Source organism: Bubalus kerabau, chromosome 16 (genome assembly GCF_029407905.1).
Source record: "Bubalus kerabau isolate K-KA32 ecotype Philippines breed swamp buffalo chromosome 16, PCC_UOA_SB_1v2, whole genome shotgun sequence".
Lineage (NCBI taxonomy): Eukaryota > Metazoa > Chordata > Mammalia > Artiodactyla > Bovidae > Bubalus > Bubalus kerabau.
The window spans coordinates 17,440,548-17,446,547 of record NC_073639.1 but is presented as its reverse complement, the minus strand read 5'-3'; positions in this window follow the sequence as shown (position 1 = coordinate 17,446,547).

Here is a 6,000-nt window from a genome sequence, read left to right as displayed (position 1 = left end):
AATCTTGATTCCAGCTTGTGCTTCTTCCAGCCCAGTGTTTCTCATGATGTACTCTGCATAGAAGTTAAATAAGTAGGGTGACAATATACAGCCTTGACGTACTCCTTTTCCTATTTGGAACCAGTCTGTGGTTCCATGTCCAGTTCTAACTGTTGCTTCCTGACCTGCATATAGATTTCTCAAGAGGCAGGTCAGGTGGTCTGGTATTCCCATCTCTTTCAGAATTTTCCACAGTTTATTGTGATCCACACAGTCAAAGGCTTTGGCATAGTCAATAAAGCAGAAATAGATGTTTTTCTGGAATTCTCTAGCTTTTTCCATGATCCAGCGGATGTTGGCAATTTGATCTCTGGTTCCTCTGCCTTTTCTAAAACCAGCTTGAACATCTGGAAATTCACGGTTCATGTATTGCTGAAGCCTGGCTTGGAGAATTTTGAGCATTACTTTACTAGCATGTGAGATGAGTGCAGTTGTGCTGTAGTTTGAGCATTCTTTGGCATTGCCTTTCTTTGGGATTGGAATGAAAACTGACCTTTTCCAGTCCTGTGGCCACTGCTGAGCTTTCCAAATTTGCTGGCATATTGAGTGCAGCACTTTCACAGCATCATCTTTCAGGATTTGAAATAGCTCAACTGGAATTCCATCACCTCCACTAACTTTGTTCGTAGTGATGCTCTTTCTAAGGCCCACTTGACTTCACATTGCAGGATATCTGGCTCTAGGTGAGTGATCACACCATTGTGATTATCTTGGTCATGAAGATCTTTTTTGTACAGTTCTTCCGTGTATTCTTGCCACCTCTTCTTAATATCTTCTGCTTCTGTTAGGTCCATACCATTTCTGTCCTTTATCGAGCCCATCTTTGCATGAAGTGTTCCCTTGGTATCTATGATTTTCTTGAAGAGATCTCTAGTCTTTCCCATTCTGTTGTTTTCCTCTATTTCTTTGCATTGATCACTGAGGAAGGCTTTCTTATCACTCCTTGCTATTCTTTGGAACTCTGCATTCAGATGCTTATATCTTTCCTTATCTCCTTTGCTTTTCACTTCTCTTCTTTTCACAGCTATTTGTCAGGCCTCCTCAGACAGCCATTTTGCTTTTTTTGCATTTCTTTTCCATGGGGATGGTCTTGATCCCTGTCTCCTGTACAATGTCATGAATCTCCGTCCATAGTTCATCAGGTACTCTGTCTATCAGATCTAGGCCCTAAAATCTATTTCTCATTTCCACTGTATAATCATAAGGGATTTGATTTAGGTCATACCTGAATGGTCTAGTGGTTTTCCCTACTTTCTTCAATTTAAGTCTGAATTTAGCAATAAGGAGTTCATGATCTGAGTCACAGTGAGCTCCTGGTCTTGTTTTTGCTGACTGTATAGAGCTTCTCCATCTTTGGCTGCAAAGAAGATAATCAATCTGATTTCAGTGTTGACCATCTGATGATGTCCATGTGTAGAGTCTTCTCTTGTGTTGTTGGAAGAGGGTGTTTGTTATGACCAGTGCATTTTCTTGGCAAAACTCTATTAGTCTTGGCCCTGCTTCATTCTGTATTCCAAGGCCAAATTTGCCTGTTACTCCAGGTGTTTGTTGACTTCCTACTTTTGCATTCCAGTCCCCTATAATGAAAAGGACATCTTTTTGGGGTGTTAGTTCTAAAAGGTCCTGTAGGTCTTCACAGAACCGTTCAACTTCAGCTTCTTCAGCATTACTGGTTGGGGCATAGGCTTGGATTACTGTGATATTGAATGGTTTGCCTTGGAAATGAACAGAGATCATTCTGTTGTTTTTGAGATTGCATCCAAGTACTGCATTTCGGAGTCTTTTGTTGACCATGATGGCTACTCCATTTCTTCTGAGGGATTCTTGCCCACAGTAGTAGATATAATGGTCATCTGAGTTAAATTCACCCATTGCAGTCCATTTTAGTTAGCTGATTCCTAGAATGTCGACGTTCACTCTTGCCATCTCTTGTTTGACTACTTCCAATTTGCCTTGATTCATGGACCTAACATTCCAGGTTCCTATGCAATATTGCTCTTTACAGCATCGGACCTTGCTTCTATCACCAGTCACATCCACAACTGGGTATTGTTTTTTCACTATATGAATAAACCACAATAGGTGGATATTTAAAAACAAGTCCAAAAACCCCTACCTCTCAATGTAATGGTATTAGGAGGTGGGGCCTTTGAGAGGTAATTAGAATTACATGAGTCCATGAAGGTGAATTCTTTGTGAATGAGATTAGTGCCCTTAAAAGAGTCTCAGGAGAGCTTTCTTCCCCTCTCTGCCATCCACCACGTGAGGGTACAAGGAGAAGTCAGCTGTCTGTAACCCCGAGGAAGGCTCTCTCTGGAACCCACCCATTCTAGCACCTCCTTTTTGGACTTTTGGCCTCCAGAACTGTCTGGAGAACAATCTGGGCTACAGAACCCTCCAAATGAGAGATAAATGTCTGCTGTTTATAAGCCACCCAGTCTGTGATATTTTTGTTATAGATGCCTGAGCTAAGGCAAAGTTGATGTGAACTGTTTTTGTTTTATTATTGTTTTCCTTGTCTTGTTTCCTTGAAGATCAGATGATGAATGGATGGGAGAAAGATGAATGTTATCAACCACGCAACACTAATTCTCATTTAAAGTTTTGCTGGCTCTGAGCTGACCCAGACAGACATCTCTGTCATCATCGCCCCCTTATCAATTTTATTTATTATATCCATGAAATATGTGTCGGTATCACCCAAACAGTACCAAGGACCTGGTCAGAGAATGTATCTCAACATATATCTGCATGTATTGAATAGTTAATGGATTAGATAGTTTAGAAATTGCACCCAGGCTGGCAAATGCAGATGGGTTGGAGCTGTATGAATGTGTAATAAAAATCTAATAAAACATTTGAGCAAACTCACAGCTGTGGGCAGATGGGAGGCATTATGCAATATAGGTCATTGCTACAGAGACCTCTAGCCCCCTGGCTACTGCGCTGGGCCAAGGTTGAGTGTGCAGGGCCTCTTCGACTTTTCTTTCTCTGTCAACATTCAGAGAAATCACTTTTTAATCTCTCTAAAATGAACTATTAAAAATAGGAAGGCTTTGGCTCACACTCTTACAAACGATGCACAAAATACGCCAAATCTTTGAACCAGGACCCTAGGTCTCACTGCTCATATTTGTTTGTTTTTGAAAACATAATATTTCCATGAATACACTTTGCTTCTCACCAGATGTCTTTCTCCCTGATAAATGCTCTAGATGGGAATGTTTGAGGTGGTTCTTCCATGTAGCTTTGGAGAGTAATTTTAGAAGTGGTCAAACAATTGGTTATACAAACCAAAAACACAGAGTGAGAGATAGGTTTGGAATTGTCAAAAAGGCTATATTCACCAGACTATGTAAATAATATGAAACTAATATTCAGAAATCCTCACTTTAAAGATGTATGGGTTTGGTGTATATGAATTTTACTGGATTCCAGAGTAACATTAGAATTTCCTCTGTCTACTGACTAATCTTCAACTTGATATTCTAGAGTGACTTTCTCACCTGGATGAAAGTTATATCTCCTATAGTATTAAATATTTAAGGTACATAAATCTGGAAAGTGGGGGTTAAGGGAAAGTGGGGAATCTACTTCTACAGCATCTGCGTGAAAAACTAAGAGAATTTAGGAAAATGTGTTTTAGAGATAGAACATTTACAAAAGCTTTAGGGTTAGCTATACTTGGATTCAGGCTTCCCAGGTGACTCGGTGGTAAAGAATCCACCTGCTAGTGCTGAAGACACAGGTTCAATCTCTGGGTTGGGAAAATCCCCGGGAGAAGGAAATGGCAACCCACTCAGTATTGTTGCCTGGGAAATCCCACGGATGGAAGAGCCTGGCAGGCTACAGTCCGTGGGGTTGCAAAAGAGTTGGACAAGATTTAGTGACTAAAACAACAAGATACTTGGATTCAGCCCTATCGCTTTTTTGGTCTTGTGACCTAGGACAAGTTCTTTAACCTTTATTACTCAATGCTCTCATCTGTAAAGTTAAGATAATAAAAGCACCTACCTCCTAAAATTGTTGTGAGATTTAAATGAATTACTGTATATAAAGCACTTACAAGAGTGCCTAGTACATCATTAAGTACTCAATAAATGTTAGGGATAATTATCATTGTTGTATTTAAAACAAAGGGGAAAAAATTCAACTAGAAAAATTATTGTTCAACTATCAGAATCCTGAGCCCAAGCAGTAAGGCCAGTGAAAATTAATAACCTCAAAATGCCATGAGTCAGTTCTTAAAAATTCTCATTAAAATTTAGGATCATTTATCACACACTTAGGCTTTGCTCTCTTAGCCACTTTTGGTCCATCAGTGCCAAAGAACTGCTAAAATGAGGCCTATCACTGAAAAAAGGTATGTCTCATCATTCAACATAAAATTCTAGGAACAAGAGCTGTGAAGTAGAACGTGGCTAACAAACTTATCAATTTGAAAGATGATGTTTCTCAGATCGGCTTACACAGAATTTCAAAGGTGAAATTAGAACTTTGTATTGTGATCCATAGTGTATTTTATTATAAACCTTTCTTATCTATACAAATTTGTAGAAAATATTGTAATGAACAATGGTATACTCATCTCATCCAGGTTTTTAAAAACAGACAGCCTACTGAGCACACTTGTCAGCAGAAAATACAGAGCATGGGGCTGCCATGTGGAGCAATTGCAGAAGGTACTTTTCTTAGAATGGAATGTGAATGACCCCTGTGGGTGATAACACATTGTATTCTACGTGAAGGGTGTCCCCTGGGATTGAGCAAAACCTGCATGCAGTCAAGAACTCCAGTAACCACTTCCTTGGATCACTCAGGAACTCTGTCCAGAATCTGCTGTTGATTAGTCTCAAGCCCATTTTTATACCTTTATTATATATGTATCTCTTAGTATTGATTTCCTCTCTTTGTACTTAGTATGAAATTATCATTCTTTATGAATCCTTCTGCAACTTGCTTTTTATGAAAAAACATTATCTTTCTAAGATACATCCATCTAGTTCCAGTTCATTCAATTTAACAGTTGAATAGGATGACTATATGAATAAACCAGTTTACTTAATTAGACATATGCCTTTCAGGGCACGCTCAGGGGTTTCCTTCTTTCTGTTTTTTTAAAATGAGAGCATCAAAAGCTTTCAATAAATGTAAGCTATTATTGCACCTCTTGTTTTGCATTCACTACCTTAGTGAACAATATCTATTCTATGCTCCTTCTGTGTGCTTCCTTTAATTCAGTTATCTTAAAAGGCTTAAAACTATGTTACCTAGACTTGGGAACTTCCCTAGTGGTCCTGTGGTTAAGAATCCACCTTCCAGTGCAGGGGATGTGGGTTTGATCGCTGGTCAGGGAACTAAGATCTCACATGCCATGAGCAACTAAGCCTGTGAGGCACAAGTAGGGAGCCCACATGCTCTTCAGCCTGGGTGCCACAACCAGAGAAAGCCCATGTGCCGTAATGAAGACCGAGCACAGCCAACATAAATAAATAATAATTTTTAAAAATTTACCAGGCTGCCTCATAGCACGAGATCCATGTATGATTAGGTCTGGCCAATCAAAGGCAACCATGAAAGGTGTTCAACATGATAGTAAGATAGACTCTGTATGCCTGCCATTTCTGCTGCTGCTGATAAATGTGGTCATGGAGGTACTGGGTTTTTTCACACAGTGATGGAAGGGGTCCTAATGTCCAGTTACTCATGAGGTTTGAGAGGCAGGGTGTCATGCATCTGTTTTGTCACTGTGAATCATGGCAGCTCTGCTGTGGGTCTGGAACTGGCAGTGGCAGCAACTGCTTCCTGATGACATGATCATCTTGTGATTGAGGCAGTTTCTTGCTCAGCGGGTTGGATGGTTTGTGTTTATGGCTCAGTCATCTGTTCTCTCCTGTAGCTTCGGATGTCATACCTGAAAGTTCAACCAAGGGTCTATTTCTTCATCCTACTAATGATTTT